At 47.7% G+C, this 19293-nt stretch overlaps 1 protein-coding gene and 1 long non-coding RNA gene across 8 annotated transcripts in view; both read right to left on the reverse strand.

Moving 5' to 3' along the window:
* LOC118364808 (potassium voltage-gated channel subfamily KQT member 5-like) overlaps positions 1–19293 on the reverse strand; it is a 168401-nt gene that overhangs the window by 131971 nt on the left and 17137 nt on the right. The gene's annotated exons all lie outside the window — the stretch shown is intronic.
* LOC127919538 (uncharacterized) lies at positions 10282–11652 on the reverse strand. Of its 2 annotated transcripts, none has more exons than XR_008103258.1 (3): positions 11412–11652; positions 11049–11180; positions 10282–10369 (listed from the first exon to the last, which is right to left on the reverse strand). It is a non-coding gene; the product is annotated as an uncharacterized LOC127919538 (long non-coding RNA). The 2 variants fall into 2 exon arrangements; XR_008103259.1 differs by lacking the exon at positions 10282–10369 and adding an exon at positions 10559–10646.

Consider the following 19293-nt stretch of genomic DNA (forward strand, 5'->3'; position numbering starts at 1 on the left):
AGGCTCCCTTATCCCAGCTTAGGCTCCCTTATCCCATCTTAGGCTTATCCCATCTTATCAGTAAATTACCACCTAGCCCAGGGGTGCTTGATGGCGTCTGGCATAAGACTGAATAACAACGCCTCACAGGTCTTGTTCCTTGCTTGAATTTCATGTGCTTGTATCTGCAGGAGGTCAAATCAAATCGAATCAAATTGTATTGGTCCCATACACATATTTAGCAGATGTTATTGGGGGTGTAGCGAAATGCTTGTGTTCCTAGCTCCGACAGAGCAGTCGTATCTAACAATTCGCAAACAATACACACAAATATAAAAGTAAAAGAATGGAATTAAGAAATATATAAATATTAGGATGAGCAATGTCAGAGTGGCATTGACTAAATACAGTATATACATATGAGATGAGTAAAGCAGTATGTAAACATTATTAACGTGGCCAGTGATTCCAGCAGTGTATTCCTTCATTGGGAGTCCTTCATGATGATCCTATTGGTAGAGTAGGAGCCTGAGGAGTCCATTCACTACCATGTTAATAATGACAACATTATGACAGAGCTTCTGTCACACTGGAGAGAGAGAGACAGAGAGAGAGACAAACAGACAGAGAGAGAGAGAGACAGAGAGAGAGAGAGAATGGGCTAAATCGAGAGCGAGGGGTCTGGAATTGCTGACCGATGGCAGTGTGGAGGAGGGGACAAGTGTTGGAAGGCAGTGGTGGTCCTAGTGGGCACCCAGGGGGTCATGGTGGTGGTGTGTCTGTTGTGGTGAGGCATGTAAAACGCCCCTCGGCCTGGTGAGGGAGGACGAGGACCCACTGGAGCTCTTGGATGACACCCCCCACCACCACCCCCCCACATGGGCCTGTGGAAGCCGGTGACAGATGAGCAGATGACGACGAGGTCATGGGCTATTTTTGAGCTTTCACTGCCAATCTGATGCATCGGCCAACCCCTCCCTCCCCTCCATCCCCCCTCCCCTCTTTTTTCTCCCTGGCATCCCATTTCCCCCTAATTAGGCTTCTAATTAGAGCTCTGGTTTAGTGTGTGTGTGTGTGTGTGTGTGGTACAGAGGATGAATCGCCGCTGCCCGCTGAGCAGAGCCTGCTCTCTGTGAAGCCTCTGAGGGAGCCAGCCGCCGGCCATGGGCACCAGTGGAGGAGAAGAGAGGAGCCTGTAGCATCTCAGTTTGGAACCATCTGACGTGTGGCTACTGAAAGGGTTTCAGCGCATATTGTAACATTCTAGACGGGAGGAACAGGTGCGGTAAACAAGAGGAGGAGTAAGAAAGCTTCTGTCACTGCCCGTTGTGACCATCTGACTGTGAACCGGGTGACCAGTGACAACATAACGGGAGAATGTGTGTGGGCAGTGGGTGGGTGGGTGTGTCCATGCATGTTTGAGCATGTTTGGGTGGTAGGCATGTGTGTAGGGGACCGTGTGAGTGTGAAGCAGCTGATGGGGTCCAACTGTAATCACAGCAAGGCATGACAGTGAGTAGTGGTGGAGTTGAACGGGTCGAGGGATGTGCTTCTGCCAACACACCAGTGAGTAGTGGTGGAGTTGAACGGGCGAGGGATGTGCTTCTGCCAACACACCCAAGACAGCTGCCCTTTGACATTCAGATCACACACACACCATTAATAAAAACGATACACGTCCCCCATCTAAATAAGTCATTGCCAAAATAGTTCAGTGTTCAAAGGAACTTTTCTATATTCATATTTTTGTTAAGACACATATTTTATATTTGTTACTGCCCCACATGCCTTTGAACTAAAAAGGAAAAAAGGACAACCAAAAATGTTTCTTCTTCTCCAAAAAAAATTTAAAAAATATTCAAACAACCGTGTCAACTAGCTAGGCTAAGCCACTTTAAAGCTCTTGAGACAAGACAATGCGGATGAAAATATGACTGCTGAAGAGGCAGGAAGCAAATAGCTCAACACTAAGCTGCAATGGATTTCCACTGTCTCTAATGTTGAGCTCCTGCTAGCTCAGAAAGACAGTCAGAAAGCCAGTCAGAAAGCCAGTCAGAAAGGCTTTGTGAATTTGTTTGTTTGTCCCCCTGCGCAGCTAAAAATATTACTGTTGTCTGCTAGCGCTCTTATTTAAACAGGCCTAAACTATCAAGGCATGTGGAACAGATGTGAGCGAGGCCGGTGCGTGCCAGGGGACACAAATGGGGGTAGCAAGTGTGACAGGTGGGTAAGGAATGGTGCAGCTGAGGGGCTGGGGAGGTGGTTTCCTGGGCCTTGTTTGTGCACACATGTGGGTTGGGTAAGAGGATCAAGTTCGATAACACACAAAATACGCACAGCTGGTCAGATCTGTTGGTCAGGAAATACGCCTGCTCTAGAACAGGGCTGTCCAACCCTCTTCCTGGAGATCTACCGTCCTGTGGGTTTTCAGTCCAACCCTAATTTAACACACCTGATTCTACTAATTAGCTGCCCAAGAAGACCTTAACTAGTTGAATCAGATACGCAAAATTAGGGTTGGACTGAACCTACAGGACGGTAGATCTCCAGGAAGAGGGTTGGACAGAAAGACTCCTGGCCCTGGTTACAAATCTCTAGAAATACTCTTGGCCCTAGTTACGAAGCTCCAGAAAGAGTCCTGGCCCTAGTTACAACGCTTTAGAAATACTCCTGGCCCTAGTTACAATGCTTTTGAAATACCCCTGGCTCAAGTTACAATGCTTTAGAAATACTCCTGGCCCTAGTTACAATGTTCTAGAAAGAGTCCTGGCCCTAGTTACAATGCTTTTGAAATACCCCTGGCCCTAGTTACAATGCTTTTGAAATACCCCTGGCCCTAGTTACAATGCTTTTGAAATACCCCTGGCCCATGGTTCAGGAACAAGGAACCTGGACAGTAAGTAGCTTCAGGTCTTTGATGAAGTCTTTTATTTGACTCTCTATTCATTTGTGTTGGACACCTGACAAAGACTCAGCAAAGAGATCAAAGACAGCCAGCTACTGTGCTGTCTGTCTGAGGCCCTTTTGTTGCTACTGTCCCGTCCATCATCCCCTGATTCAGGCCTGAGAAGCCAAGCCAAGTGCTTCGCTTAAAGCAGCGCCAAACAAGTGGCAATACAATGGTCCCGTGTGGCTGAGTTGGTCGAGCATGGTGCTTGCAACGCTAGGGTTGTGGGTTCAATACCCATGGGCAAACAGTATGGAAATGTTTGCACTGTAAGTTGCTCTGGACATGTAATTACCTTGGTCATTAACAAAGTGCATTCCTAGCACAACCAAATGTTTGCCAGTGGAGCACAATGTCTTTGGAAAAAAATGAAGAACAGGCCTAGATTTGATTTTATGTATGATTTGTTTAAGTGTCATTCGCCCCCCGTTGTCCAGCCCACATGGGCTTACAAGACAGTACAAAACAGAGTAACATTTCCTGCGCTTGCAATAGTCGTGGCCAGTACAGTCATCATCTAGCCACACTACACGAACAGTACGTTTCTCCTTCTCCTCCAGGCATTGTGAACAAACTGAGCAATCTCAAACACCCTGTCTGGAACAGAATTCAAGCCTCTGCTCGTCCTGTAAACAGAATACTGGGTTATATCACCAACAATGTTACAACAACAGAAAACGTGTCTCGTCAAACAGAGGGATATAAAAATGTTTTTAAAATTATTTTGATTTCTGATTTCCCGAGGATCACACTCTCCCGGCACGACCGTCTCGATAGCCAGAGGGACCGTGCCGGATCTGAGTTGGGTACAAACTGACGCTGAAGTTCTGCTACTGAGCAACAGTTAGGCCTGCTATTGGGAAGGTCTTTACAATGGTTTGTGTATATCAATATTCCTAGTGTTTTACAAACCAAATATCTACCACAGACGTCTACGCTATTGGGATGGCGTTAAAACGGATACAGCTACTGAACAACAGTTTAGTTAGTATTGGGAGGGTCATTAAAATTACATCTGAGTGTTTTTCTTTTTACCATTCCACTGTCTGCAACCTTAATTAGGGAAAGTCAATAAAAACCTTGACATCACACTGAGGTAACAGTATAATAAAGACCCTGCCCTCTCTCTCTCTCTTTTCTTCTTCTCTCTTTCTCTTCTTCTTCTTCTCTCTCTCTCTCCGCTGCTCACAGATGTTGGAATGGCTCCAATTCCAGAGCCCTACGAAGGAGAAGAGTCCCGACACTCTTGTCACCCTCACCGGATGAGACCACCCAACCCCCTACGAAGGAGAAGAGTCCCGACACACTCTTGTCACCCTCACCGGATGAGACCACCCAACCCCCTACGAAGGAGAAGAGTCCCGACACTCTTGTCACCCTCACCGGATGAGACCACCCAACCCCCTACGAAGGAGAAGAGTCCCGACACTCTTGTCACCCTCACCGGATGAGACCACCCAACCCCCTACGAAGGAGAATAGTCCCGACACTCTTGTCACCCTCACCGGATGAGACCACCCAACCCCCTACGAAGGAGAAGAGTCCCGACACACTCTTGTCACCCTCACCGGATGAGACCACCCAACCCCTACGAAGGAGAATAGTCCTGACACACTCTTGTCACCCTCACCGGATGAGACCACCCAACCCCCTACGAAGGAGAATAGTCCCGACACCCGTGTCACCCTCACCGGATGAGACCACCCAACCCCCTACGAAGGAGAATAGTCCTGACACCCGTGTCACCCTCACCGGATGAGACCACCCAACCCCCTAAGAAGGAGAATATTCCCGACACCCGTGTCACCCTCACCGGAAGAGACCACCCAACCCCCTACGAAGGAGAATAGTCCCGACACTCTTGTCACCCTCACCAGACGAGCCACCCAACCCCCTACGAAGGAGAAGAGTTCCGACACACTCTTGTCACCCTCACCAGACGAGCCACCCAACCCCCTACGAAGGAGAAGAGTCCCGACACACTCTTGTCACCCTCACCAGACGAGCCACCCAACCCCCTACGAAGGAGAAGAGTCCCGACACACTCTTGTCACCCTCACCGGATGAGACCACCCAACCCCCTACGAAGGAGAATAGTCCCGACACTCTTGTCACCCTCACCAGGACGAAGGAGCCAGTCCCGACACACTCTTGTCACCCTCACCAGGCAGCCACCCAACCCCCTACGAAGGAGAAGAGTCCCGACACACTCTTGGAGAACCCCCTACGAAGGAGAAGAGTCCCGACACACTCTTGTCACCCTCACCAGGCATGAGCCACCCAACCCCTACGAAGGAGAAGAGTCCCGACACACTCTTGTCACCCTCACCCGCCACCCAACCCCCTACGAAGGAGAAGACTCTTGTCACCCTCACCAGACGAGCCACCCAACCCCCTACGAAGGAGAAGAGTCCCGACACACTCTTGTCACCCTCACCAGACGAGCCACCCAACCCCCTACGAAGGAGAAGAGTCCCGACACACTCTTGTCACCCTCACCGGATGAGACCACCCAAACCCCTACAAAGGAGAATAGTCCCGACACACTCTTGTCACCCTCACTGGATGAGACCACCCAACCCCCTACGAAGGAGAATAGTCCCGACACACTCTTGTCAGCCTCACCGGATGAGACCACCCAACCCCCTACGAAGGAGAAGAGTCCCGACACACTCTTGTCACCCTCACCAGACGAGCCACCCAACCCCCTACGAAGGAGAAGAGTCCCGACACACTCTTGTCACCCTCACCGGATGAGACCACCCAACCCCCTACGAAGGAGAATAGTCCCGACACACTCTTGTCACCCTCACCGGATGAGACCACCCAACCCCCTACGAAGGAGAATAGTCCCGACACTCTTGTCACCCTCACCGGATGAGACCACCCAACCCCCTACGAAGGAGAATAGTCCCGACACCCTTGTCACCCTCACCAGACAAGCCACCCAACTCTCCCTCTCCTCTGTCTGCAACTACTTGTCAACTTCTAATGGACTAACAACAGCAATAACGCTATAAAAGTTTACAGCCCTTAATTAGCCCACTGTAAGAACTTTAGCGGCTCGCACGGAGCGGGGAAAACACAGTGTTAAAAAAAGCACATGTCACTTTCACGATGAAGATCTCCCGTGACAAGTTCTGCTCTCTCCAGGCACCCGCTAGCACACATGGCTTCTTCAATCTCCATAAAATCTCGCTCACAGAATCTACTCTCCCGAGTCAAGCTGACGCTATAGAAGTCTTAAAAGAGTATACGTCTATTACATTGAAGATGATACGTTATATTGCGTCACTAGGAGGAGGAGACATGCTATTTTATTCATGAGGTCTCTGATAGGTCCTCAGCTGCCAGTTATTAGGAGTCTCAAACAGCTGCTGGGGTGAACGTTGTTTTGATTGATGTGAAGGTTATAACTCTGTCAGCACTAGGGAGAAAATACTGGCCCGGGCTCCAGTCTTGTCAACTCATATGGTTATTGTCACGCTAAACACTGGGATGGAAAGAGAAAGAGGTTTTCCCTGGTTGCGCAATTGGTGACCCCAGCATGTGTAGGTTCTCTCCCCAGGGAGAGTCCACCATCTGGGGCTTGAAGAGGGTCAGAGGCCTGGCCCTTGCCCCTGGTTCTCCTTCTGCTCTAGCAGACAGAACATAAGGACTAAGATCAGATGTCTACATAGATTGAAGTGAACGGCTGGGTTGGAAGGTGGTGACGCTACTTGACATGCATTAACTGCAGTCCAGGTGCACACACACACAGAGAGAGAGAGAGGTTGTTCTACTTTGTGCATCAAGGCGCTCTACGTATGCATGAGGCCGAGGTCACACATTCTCATTCGGAAGTCATTATATTATTGTATTCACGAAGAGCTTTAGCAGCAAAAAGAGACACGCAATCTACCTGTGAAATACTTTCCACTGATGATTAAATATTTAATCTCTAAGATTTCCCTCTCTGCTGATTGATACACAAATTTGTGTAATGACTAACATTAGAAATTTGAAGCAATACTATAACATTTTTGACATGCGTTTTTCTGGATTCTTTTGTTGTTATTCTGTCTCTCACTGTTCAAATAAACCAACCATTAAAATTATAGACTGATCATTTCTTGGTCAGTGGGCAAACGTACAAAATGAGTTTTGAAGTGAGTTTCAGATGCCCGAAGCTAAAGTTTCAGTCTACAATGAGGCAGCATCGGTTACACCCAGAGTTATTACCCAGAGAGGGGGGTTGACACGGGGAAACATAACGATGACACACTATTTTCATCAGCTATCCCCTTCTAACATATAAGATGCTGAGATACTTCCCCTTATAGGGAGTTACTGGGAGTCATAATCATCACACTTAAAGAACAGGGGGCAAGGAAACAAGAGCTGTCAGAATGGTCTGTCTGGCAAGAATCCTCCGGAACAGAAACAGTCACAAGGACTGTCAGAATGGTCTGTCTGGCAAGAACACTCTGGAACATAAACAGTCACAAGGACCGTCAGAATGGTCTGTCTGGCAAGAACACTCCAGAACAGAAACAGCCACAAGAACTGTCAGAATGGTCTGTCTGGCAAGAACACTCTGGAACATAAACAGCCACAAGGACCGTCAGAATGGTCTGTCTGGCAAGAACACTCTGGAACATAAACAGTCACAAGGACCGTCAGAATGGTCTGTCTGGCAAGAACACTCTGGAACATAAACAGCCACAAGGACCGTCAGAATGGTCTGTCTGGCAAGAACACTCTTGAACATAAACAGTCACAAGGACCGTCAGAATGGTCTGTCTGGCAAGAACACTCGAACATAAACAGTCACAAGGACCGTCAGAATGGTCTGTCTGGCAAGAACACTCTGGAACATAAACAGTCACAAGGACAGTCAGAATGGTCTGTCTGACAAGAACACTCTGGAACATAAACAGTCACAAGGACAGTCAGAATGGTCTGTCTGGCAAGAACACTCTGGAACATAAACAGTCACAAGGACAGTCAGAATGGTCTGTCTGGCAAGAACACTCTGGAACATAAACAGCCACAAGGACAGTCAGAATGGTCTGTCTGGCAAGAACACTCTGGAACATAAACAGCCACAAGGACTGTCAGAATGGTCTGTCTGGCAAGAACACTCTGGAACATAAACAGCCACAAGGACCGTCAGAATGGTCTGTCTGGCAAGAACACTCTGGAACATAAACAGCCACAAGGACAGTCAGAATGGTCTGTCTGGCAAGAACACTCTGGAACATAAACAGCCACAAGGACAGTCAGAATGGTCTGTCTGGCAAGAACACTCTGGAACATAAACAGCCACAAGGACAGTCAGAATGGTCTGTCTGGCAAGAACACTCTGGAACATAAACAGCCACAAGGACAGTCAGAATGGTCTGTCTGGCAAGAACACTCTGGAACATAAACAGCCACAAGGACCGTCAGAATGGTCTGTCTGGCAAGAACACTCTGGAACATAAACAGTCACAAGGACAGTCAGAATGGTCTGTCTGGCAAGAACACTCTGGAACATAAACAGTCACAAGGACAGTCAGAATGGTCTGTCTGGCAAGAACACTCTGGAACATAAACAGTCACAAGGACAGTCAGAATGGTCTGTCTGGCAAGAACACTCTGGAACATAAACAGTCACAAGGACAGTCAGAATGGTCTGTCTGGCAAGAACACTCCCAAAGTCACGGATCAGAAGCGGAACTGGACAAACACCCAGAACCCCTTTGAGAAGTAGTTATAGAAATCCCGCCTCAAAACAAACGACAACAGCAACAAAGGTCTTTGTCGGCCAATGTGGGATTTGTGACAACGAAGTGTGCCTGGGAAGTTGGACCTTTCTGTTTTCACCTTGTGTAAGCCAGAGTACTTTTTTGCTTAGGGACAGAGTTTCAAAGGGCAAGGTTATTCTAAAAATGGCACAGATGTGTTAATATACCTTATAAAACAGAACATACTGTAAAATTGTAAAACTTCGTAAAATTGGGATGGTATTTTTTTTATAAGTGATTGAAAGGCAAATGGTGCTTCCAAAAATGGACCAGATGTGTGAAAGTAGTCTATTACCTACCAGTTATCTGAGTGAAAGTAGTCTATTACCTACCAGTTATCTGAGTGAAAGTAGTCTATTACCTACCAGTTATCTGAGTGAAAGTAGTCTATTACCTACCAGTTATCTGAGTGAAAGTAGTCTATTACCTACCAGTTATCTGAGTGAAAGTAGTCTATCACCTACCAGTTATCTGAGTGAAAGTAGTCTATCACCTACCAGTTATCTGAGTGAAAGTAGTCTATTACCTACCAGTTATCTGAGTGAAAGTAGTCTATCACCTACCAGTTATCTGAGTGAAAGTAGTCTATCACCTACCAGTTATCTGAGTGAAAGTAGTCTATCACCTACCAGTTATCTGAGTGAAAGTAGTCTATCACCTACCAGTTATCTGAGTGAAAGTAGTCTATCACCTACCAGTTATCTGAGTGAAAGTAGTCTATCACCTACCAGTTATCTGAGTGAAAGTAGTCTATCACCTACCAGTTATCTGAGTGAAAGTAGTCTATCACCTACCAGTTATCTGAGTGAAAGTAGTCTATCACCTACCAGTTATCTGAGTGAAAGTAGTCTATCACCTACCAGTTATCTGAGTGAAAGTAGTCTATCACCTACCAGTTATCTGAGTGAAAGTAGTCTATCACCTACCAGTTATCTGAGTGAAAGTAGTCTATCACCTACCAGTTATCTGAGTGAAAGTAGTCTATCACCTACCAGTTATCTGAGTGAAAGTAGTCTATCACCTACCAGTTATCTGAGTGAAAGTAGTCTATCACCTACCAGTTATCTGAGTGAAAGTAGTCTATCACCTACCAGTTATCTGAGTGAAAGTAGTCTATCACCTACCAGTTATCTGAGTGAAAGTAGTCTATCACCTACCAGTTATCTGAGTGAAAGTAGTCTATCACCTACCAGTTATCTGAGTGAAAGTAGTCTATCACCTACCAGTTATCTGAGTGAAAGTAGTCTATCACCTACCAGTTATCTGAGTGAAAGTAGTCTATCACCTACCAGTTATCTGAGTGAAAGTAGCCTCTATCACCTACCAGTTATCTGGATCAAAGTAGTCTATCACCTACCAGTTATCTGGTCAGTGAAAGTAGTCTATCACCTACCAGTTATCTGAATTCCATGCTGAAAGTAGTCTATCACCTACCAGTTATCTGAGTGATGCCTTGTAGTCTATCACCTACCAGTTATCTGAGTGAAAGTAGTCTATCACCCCTACCAGTTATCTGAGTGACCTCAAGTAGTCTATCACCTAACCCAGTTATCTCCAAGTGAAAGTAGTCTATCACCTACCAGTTATCTGAGTGAAAGTAGTCTATCGCCTACCAGTTATCTGAGTGAAAGTAGTCTATCGCCTACCAGTTATCTGAGTGAAAGTAGTCTATCGCCTACCAGTTATCTGAGTGAAAGTAGTCTCCCCTCGCCTACCAGTTATCTGAGTGAAAGTAGTCTCCGGGCCTACCAGTTATCTGAGTGAAAGTAGTCCCTCCGCCTACCAGTTATCTGAGTGAAAGTAGTCTATCGCCTACCAGTTATCTGAGCTCTTTGAAAGTAGTCTATCCTCGCCTACCAGTTATCTGAGTGAAAGTAGTCTATCGCCTACCAGTTATCTGAGTGAAAGTAGTCTATCGCCTACCAGTTATCTGAGTGAAAGTAGTCTATCGCCTACCAGTTATCTGAGTGAAAGTAGTCTATCACCTACCAGTTATCTGAGTGAAAGTAGTCTATCACCTACCAGTTATCTCCAAAAGTGAAAGTAGTCTATCACCTACCAGTTATCTGAGTGAAAGTAGTCTATCACCTACCAGTTATCTGAGTGAAAGTAGTCTATCACCTACCAGTTATCTGCTGTGAAAGTAGTCTATCACCTACCAGTTATCTGAGTGAAAGTAGTCTATCACCTACCAGTTATCTGAGTGAAAGTAGTCTATCACCTACCCAGTTATCTGAGTGAAAGTAGTCTATCACCTACCAGTTATCTGAGTGAAAGTAGTCTATCACCTACCAGTTATCTGAGTGAAAGTAGTCTATCACCTACCAGTTATCTGAGTGAAAGTAGTCTATCACCTACCAGTTATCTGAGTGAAAGTAGTCTATCGCCTACCAGTTATCTGAGTGAAAGTAGTCTATCGCCTACCAGTTATCTGAGTGAAAGTAGTCTATCGCCTACCAGTTATCTGAGTGAAAGTAGTCTATCGCCTACCAGTTATCTGAGTGAAAGTAGTCTATCACCTACCAGTTATCTGAGTGAAAGTAGTCTATCACCTACCAGTTATCTGAGTGAAAGTAGTCTATCACCTACCAGTTATCTGAGTGAAAGTAGTCTATCACCTACCAGTTATCTGAGTGAAAGTAGTCTATCACCTACCAGTTATCTGAGTGAAAGTAGTCTATCACCTACCAGTTATCTGAGTGAAAGTAGTCTATCACCTACCAGTTATCTGAGTGAAAGTAGTCTATCGCCTACCAGTTATCTGAGTGAAAGTAGTCTATCGCCTACCAGTTATCTGAGTGAAAGTAGTCTATCGCCTACCAGTTATCTGAGTGAAAGTAGTCTATCGCCTACCAGTTATCTGAGTGAAAGTAGTCTATCGCCTACCAGTTATCTGAGTGAAAGTAGTCTATCGCCTACCAGTTATCTGAGTGAAAGTAGTCTATCGCCTACCAGTTATCTGAGTGAAAGTAGTCTATCACCTACCAGTTATCTGAGTGAAAGTAGTCTATCACCTACCAGTTATCTGAGTGAAAGTAGTCTATCACCTACCAGTTATCTGAGTGAAAGTAGTCTATCACCTACCAGTTATCTGAGTGAAAGTAGTCTATCACCTACCAGTTATCTGAGTGAAAGTAGTCTATCACCTACCAGTTATCTGAGTGAAAGTAGTCTATCACCTACCAGTTATCTGAGTGAAAGTAGTCTATCACCTACCAGTTATCTGAGTGAAAGTAGTCTATCACCTACCAGTTATCTGAGTGAAAGTAGTCTATCACCTACCAGTTATCTGAGTGAAAGTAGTCTATCACCTACCAGTTATCTGAGAGTCAGACAGACACATTGACACGTATTTATTAGAGTGCTTTTTAAAACTGCCATGGCACTGAGTCATGGAAGGTCGACGAGGGACAGAAGAACAACTATATTCAATATCAGACAGTCAGACACGTATCAGTGGAGGGCCAGGCTGACTGGAACATGTCCTTACAGAGAGGACAGACGTATCAGTGGAGGGCCAGGCTGACTGGAACATGTCCTTACAGAGAGGACAGACGTATCAGTGGAGGGCCAGGCTGGGTGGAACATGTCCTTACAGAGAGGACAGACGTATCAGTGGAGGGCCAGGCTGACTGGAACATGTCCTTACAGAGAGGACAGACGTATCAGTGGAGGGCCAGGCTGGGTGGAACATGTCCTTACAGAGAGGACAGACGTATCAGTGGAGGGCCAGGCTGACTGGAACATGTCCTTACAGAGAGGACAGACGTATCAGTGGAGGGCCAGGCTGACTGGAACATGTCCTTACAGAGAGGACAGACGTATCAGTGGAGGGCCAGGCTGACTGGAACATGTCCTTACAGAGAGGACAGACGTATCAGTGGAGGGCCAGGCTGACTGGAACATGTCCTTACAGAGAGGACAGACGTATCAGTGGAGGGCCAGGCTGACTGGAACATGTCCTTACAGAGAGGACAGACGTATCAGTGGAGGGCCAGGCTGACTGGAACATGTCCTTACAGAGAGGACAGACGTATCAGTGGAGGGCCAGGCTGACTGGAACATGTCCTTACAGAGAGGACAGACGTATCAGTGGAGGGCCAGGCTGACTGGAACATGTCCTTACAGAGAGGACAGACGTATCAGTGGAGGGCCAGGCTGACTGGAACATGTCCTTACAGAGAGGACAGACGTATCAGTGGAGGGCCAGGCTGACTGGAACATGTCCTAACAGAGAGGACAGACGTATCAGTGGAGGGCCAGGCTGACTGGAACATGTCCTAACAGAGAGGACAGACGTATCAGTGGAGGGCCAGGCTGACTGGAACATGTCCTTACAGAGAGGACAGACGTATCAGTGGAGGGCCAGGCTGACTGGAACATGTCCTTACAGAGAGGACAGACGTATCAGTGGAGGGCCAGGCTGACTGGAACATGTCCTAACAGAGAGGACAGACGTATCAGTGGAGGGCCAGGCTGACTGGAACATGTCCTAACAGAGAGGACAGACGTATCAGTGGAGGGCCAGGCTGACTGGAACATGTCCTAACAGAGAGGACAGACGTATCAGTGGAGGGCCAGGCTGACTGGAACATGTCCTTACAGAGAGGACAGACGTATCAGTGGAGGGCCAGGCTGACTGGAACATGTCCTTACAGAGAGGACAGACGTATCAGTGGAGGGCCAGGCTGACTGGAACATGTCCTTACAGAGAGGACAGACGTATCAGTGGAGGGCCAGGCTGACTGGAACATGTCCTTACAGAGAGGACAGACGTATCAGTGGAGGGCCAGGCTGACTGGAACATGTCCTTACAGAGAGGACAGACGTATCAGTGGAGGGCCAGGCTGACTGGAACATGTCCTTACAGAGAGGACAGACGTATCAGTGGAGGGCCAGGCTGGCTGGAACATGTCCTAACAGAGAGGACAGACATATCAGTGGAGGGCCAGGCTGACTGGAACATGTCCTTACAGAGAGGACAGACGTATCAGTGGAGGGCCAGGCTGACTGGAACATGTCCTTACAGAGAGGACAGACGTATCAGTGGAGGGCCAGGCTGGCTGGAACATGTCCTAACAGAGAGGACAGACGTATCAGTGGAGGGCCAGGCTGACTGGAACATGTCCTTACAGAGAGGACAGACGTATCAGTGGAGGGCCAGGCTGACTGGAACATGTCCTTACAGAGAGGACAGACGTATCAGTGGAGGGCCAGGCTGACTGGAACATGTCCTTACAGAGAGGACAGACGTATCAGTGGAGGGCCAGGCTGACTGGAACATGTCCTTACAGAGAGGACAGACGTATCAGTGGAGGGCCAGGCTGGCTGGAACATGTCCTTACAGAGAGGACAGACGTATCAGTGGAGGGCCAGGCTGACTGGAACATGTCCTTACAGAGAGGACAGACGTATCAGTGGAGGGCCAGGCTGGCTGGAACATGTCCTAACAGAGAGGACAGACGTATCAGTGGAGGGCCAGGCTGACTGGAACATGTCCTAACAGAGAGGACAGACGTATCAGTGGAGGGCCAGGCTGGGTGGAACATGTCCTTACAGAGAGGACAGACGTGTCTGTGGAGGGCCAGGCTGGCTGGAACATGTCCTAACAGAGAGGACAGACGTATCAGTGGAGGGCCAGGCTGGGTGGAACATGTCCTTACAGAGAGGACAGACGTATCAGTGGAGGGCCAGGCTGGCTGGAACATGTCCTTACAGAGAGGATAACAGTGAGGGAGAAAGGTAGGGCAGAGGAGTAGCAGGTACTGTATTAAAGAGTTGGACAAGGAAAGAGCGGGAGAAAGACAGAGAGAGAAACAGGCGGATGGACGCACAGATGGACAGTGCCCCCCCCACACACACACACACACACACTCAATAGTTCTAGTCACACAGTGAGGAAATCATCACGTGAAAGACATCCATAGAACAGCATTCATAATAACTCCCCATCTCCACCAGCAGTGATAAGTTCAGGCTACTGAACGAAGAGTATATTTCCAGGGAGTGGAATGTTAAGGAGCCTTCGTGACAAATGACCTCTTAGTCAGACAGGGATTTGGCTGCAGCGTAGGTTATCTTTGTCTCTATTTTATTTCACTCTGCGAGTAAAAGACTAACAGACTCAAATGTCACAGCGCAAATATGGCTACTAGCACAAGGAGCGGCAGAAAGCAGATATGCAAGCCTTCCAATTTCACGGATTATATCGAAATATACACATCAGTCTCTCATTTAAATATGTTTAATTCTCCTATAAAAAACAATAACGACGATCGGTTTTCCATCTCCGCAACAACTGCCAAGAACAATCATTCTATTTCACAATCCTCACCAGGGATTGTGCAAATATAAATGTTTCCAAAAACCTCAGTCAGTGGCAGTCAGTCAGTGGCAGTCAGTCAGTGGCAGTCAGTCAGTGGCAGTCAGTCAGTGGCAGTCAGTCAGTGGCAGGCAGTCAGTGGCAGGCAGTCAGTGGCAGGCAGTCAGTGGCAGTCAGTCAGTGGCAGTCATTCAGTGGCAGTCAGTCAGTGGCAGTCATTCAGTGGCAGTCAGTCAGTGGCAGTCAGTCAGTGGCAGTCAGTCAGTGGCAGTCATTCAGTGGCAGTCAGTCAGTGGCAGTCAGTCAGTGGCAGTCATTCAGTGGCAGGCAGTCAGTGGCAGGCAGTCAGTGACAGGCAGTCAGTGGCAGTCAGTCAGTGGCAGTCAGTCAGTGGCAGGCAGTCAGTGGCAGGCAGTCAGTGGCAGTCAGTCAGTGGCAGTCAGTCAGTCAGTGGCAGTCATTCAGTGGCAGTCATTCAGTGGCAGTCAGTCAGTGGCAGTCAGGCAGTCAGTGGCAGTCAGTCAGTGGCAGTCAGTCAGTGGCAGTCAGTCAGTCAGTGGCAGTCATTCAGTGGCAGTCATTCAGTGGCAGTCAGTCAGTCAGTGGCAATCATTCAGTGGCAGGCAGTCAGTGGCAGTCAGTCAGTGGCAGTCAGTCAGTGGCAGTCATTCAGTGGCAGTCATTCAGTGGCAATCATTCAGTGACGGTAGTTCTGCCTGAGCCCAGAACACTGCAATTATAGTACGAAGAGCTTGGTGTTCTTTAATCATTTCAATGGGTTTTTGTCATTGGGAGATCGTGAGAGATACTGTGTCTATTTCTCTCTTACACAGTATAGTCAATGAGGCATAAAATACATTTAAAAAGTGACATGTGATCATGCTTATGTATGCAGTGCTATCTCTACTGTCTAGCTATATGGGATTTGAATAGATTAGAAGAGAGCTGTACAGACAGGGCTCTATCCATTAGGCAACAATACAGTAATACTACTGTTGTCAACCAGACACTCTCTCCCTCTCTCACTCCCCCTCTCTCTCCCCCTCACTCTATCCCCCTCTCACCCCCCTCTCGCCCCTCTCTCTCTCTCACTCTCCCCCTCTAACTCTCCCCCCTCCCCCTATCCCCCTCTCACCCCCCCTCCCCCTCTCTCTCTCTCGGCCCTATTAAAAGCATAGTTAATAATATGAGCCCATTTAGTGGAGCTACTGTATAGCTATCTCAGCCAGCACCCACCCACTCACACAGGCACTGCTATTCAAACAAGCAGCTGTTAGGTGTGTCGCTGCCCAGTTGCTCAACACACACACACACACCAATTTGGCTTCCTTCCCGGGGGTCAAGCACCTCTTTGTAAAGATGAACACGGAGGAGTTGATTTGTCCAGGCTCCTTGCGGTGAGCGGACATGAACTGGCAAACAATAGCAAATAAGGCGCAACCTGGGCCGAGGTCCTGTTCCATTCTGTTCCAACTGAATAGTTTCTGGAGAATAGCTGACACTAATCATGGCCGTGATTTACAACGTTACGGGGATTGTTGAGTGTGTAAATGGGTTGTTTATGCTTAAAAAAACGTGATCGTTAAATGAAGTGAACTCTAACACTTCTGAATAGTTTTAGGAGGATAACTGACACTTTAATGATGTGTCCTGTGATGCTGAAGTAATTACGAAGTGATTTACAACTATGTCAGGATTCGTGAGTGTCTTGTCGTTTCAGCTAAATGGACTGAACCATAATACTTCAGAGAGGGGGAGAATAATCCACTATGGGGTGAACCATTGGATGTTAAAGGCTCTATTTTATGTGTCCCTCCCCCGTTCTTTCCTTGCGGTCCCTTGGATGCCGATTGGGGTTGACAGTCCAGCTGGCAGGACACACTACACACAAGGCTGCTGCTCTCACATAAACACACACACACACACGTGCACACACACACACACACACACACACTTACGTTCAGTTAAAAGCATATCATCTCCGTCTCCAAAGTCCCAGTCAGTGCTTACTGAGAACAGGGGCAAGCCAGAGAGCACACGCAGCTATGGAGAATGGCATTGGCAATCCTTCAACTGTGAAGGGAAAGTCATAACTTGTGGATAAAGAGTAGATGGAGCACATCATGACACTCACACTGATAGACAGCTAATCTATCCAGAGAGAAAATGGCAATAGCAGAGTAGTAGAACGATTTCAAAAGGAAATATATATCACTTCATGTCAACAGCCTGTGTAGGATCTCTCCCCTCTCTCTTCATCTGTCTCTCTCTTTCCCCTCTCTCTCATTCTCTCTTCCTCTCTCTCTCTTTCCCCTCTCTCTCATTCTCTCTCTTTATCTGTCTCTCTCTTTCCCCTCTCTCTCATTCTCTCTCTTCCTCCGTCTCTCTCTTTCCCCTCTCTCATTCTCTCTCTTTATCTTTCTCTCTCTTTCCCCTCTCTCTCATTCTCTCTTCCTCTCTCTCTCTTTCCCCTCTCTCTCATTCTCTCTCTTTATCTGTCTCTCTCTTTCCCCTTTCTCTCATTCTCTCTCTTCCTCCCCCCCTCCTCTCTCTCTTATTCTCTCTCTCTAATTCTCTCTCTTCATCTGTCTCTCTCTTTCCCCTCTCTCTCATTCTCTCTCTCTAATTCTCTCTCTTCATCTGTCTCTCTCTTTCCCCTCTCTCTCATTCTCTCTCATTCTCTCTCTTCCTCTGTCTCTCTCTTTCCCCTCTCTCTCATTCTCTCTCATTCTCTCTCTTCCTCTGTCTCTCCAACCTAACTTAGCTCCCATTCATACAGCTCTGTGGATAGATGGCAACCCAACAACCCAAATCCAACCCGTGTGGTATTTCCAGCAAACTTTCCCTAATTTCGAAGAACACAAATAAAGAGTTTCATTTTGGTTGGCAAGGGTAGTGTGGGATTATCAAGCTACGGCTGGGTCTGTGGAGTCTCACCAGTTTAGTCCGACCGGGAGGTTATAGTGTGTGCGTGTGTCTGTCAATGTGTGTGCGTGCGTGTGTTTGCGTGCCCGTGCATGCGTGGGTGCCTGTGTGTGTGTGTGTGTGTGTGTGTGTGTGTGTGTGTGTGTGTGTGTGTGTGTGTGTGTGTGTGTGTGTGTGTGTGTGTGTGTGTGTGTGTGTGTGTGTGTGTGTGTGTGTGTGTGTGTGTGTGTGTGTGTGTGTGTGTGTGTGTGTGTGTGTGTGGAGGGGAAAAAGCTCAGAGAAAAAACACAAGGTTGACCTGAAGTGTGGTCCACTCTCACAGGACTCGGTCTTGAACTTTGACCTTGTTGATAGAGGGGCCTGAAATACACCCCAGGAGAAAAAGCTATGTCAAAAGTCAATGGAACTTGACGAACCAAAAGTGTGGTACGATACAAGCGGAACCAAAAGGAGACAGCTGTAAGAAACTCACACTGTTCCATTCACACATTACACAGTCGTCTAGGCCACAATCCTTATAGGGGAACCATATTGTATACAGCAAAAGCCCTATGTGGCACCATACAGTAAGCTAGCTAGGCAACCAACCAATAGGGTCGATATAGATATGTTGTTGTCCAATGAAATATCAAGACAGAGAGCTAAAGCAACATTGCATGCTGGGAGGTTTTGTTCTATCGTTCCGTTCCGCATCTCTCACACACACACACACACACACACACACACACACACACACACACACACACACACACACACACACACACACACACACACACACACACACACACACACAGAGTCTTTTTATGCCCTCAAGCAGGAGCGCTGTGTACAACCTCTCTTTATTGGCTAGGGTCACGGACAGTTGCCAATAGCAACCACGATTTCGATGGGGGTGGTGATGGGGTGGGGGAATTGGTGATGTCAGTTTGGCTATTCTGGAACGCAGAAGAAATAGTGTTGAAACATGGAGAGAGAGAAGAGGAAAGAGAGAGGGAGGAGAAGGAGGAGAGAAGGAGGAGAGAGGGAGGAGAAGGAGGAGAGAGGGAGGAGAGAGGGAGGAGAAGGAGGAGAGAGGGAGGAGAAGGAGGAGAGAGGGAGGAGAAGGAGGAGAGAGGGAAGAGGAAAGAGAGAGGGAGGAGAAGGAGGAGACAGGGAGAAGAAGGAGGAGAGAGGGAGGAGAAGGAGGAGAGAGGGAGGAGAAGGAGGAGAGAGGGAGGAGAAGGAGGAGAGAGAGAAGAGGAAAGAGAGAGGGAGGAGAGGGAGGAGACAGGGAGAAGAAGGAGGAGAGGGGGAGGAGAAGGAGGAGAGAGGGAGGAGAAGGAGGAGAGAGGGTCGATGGCCTGCAGTGACAG

The sequence above is a fragment of the Oncorhynchus keta genome, unplaced genomic scaffold (assembly GCF_023373465.1).
Source record: "Oncorhynchus keta strain PuntledgeMale-10-30-2019 unplaced genomic scaffold, Oket_V2 Un_contig_1690_pilon_pilon, whole genome shotgun sequence".
Taxonomy (NCBI): Eukaryota; Metazoa; Chordata; class Actinopteri; order Salmoniformes; family Salmonidae; genus Oncorhynchus; species Oncorhynchus keta.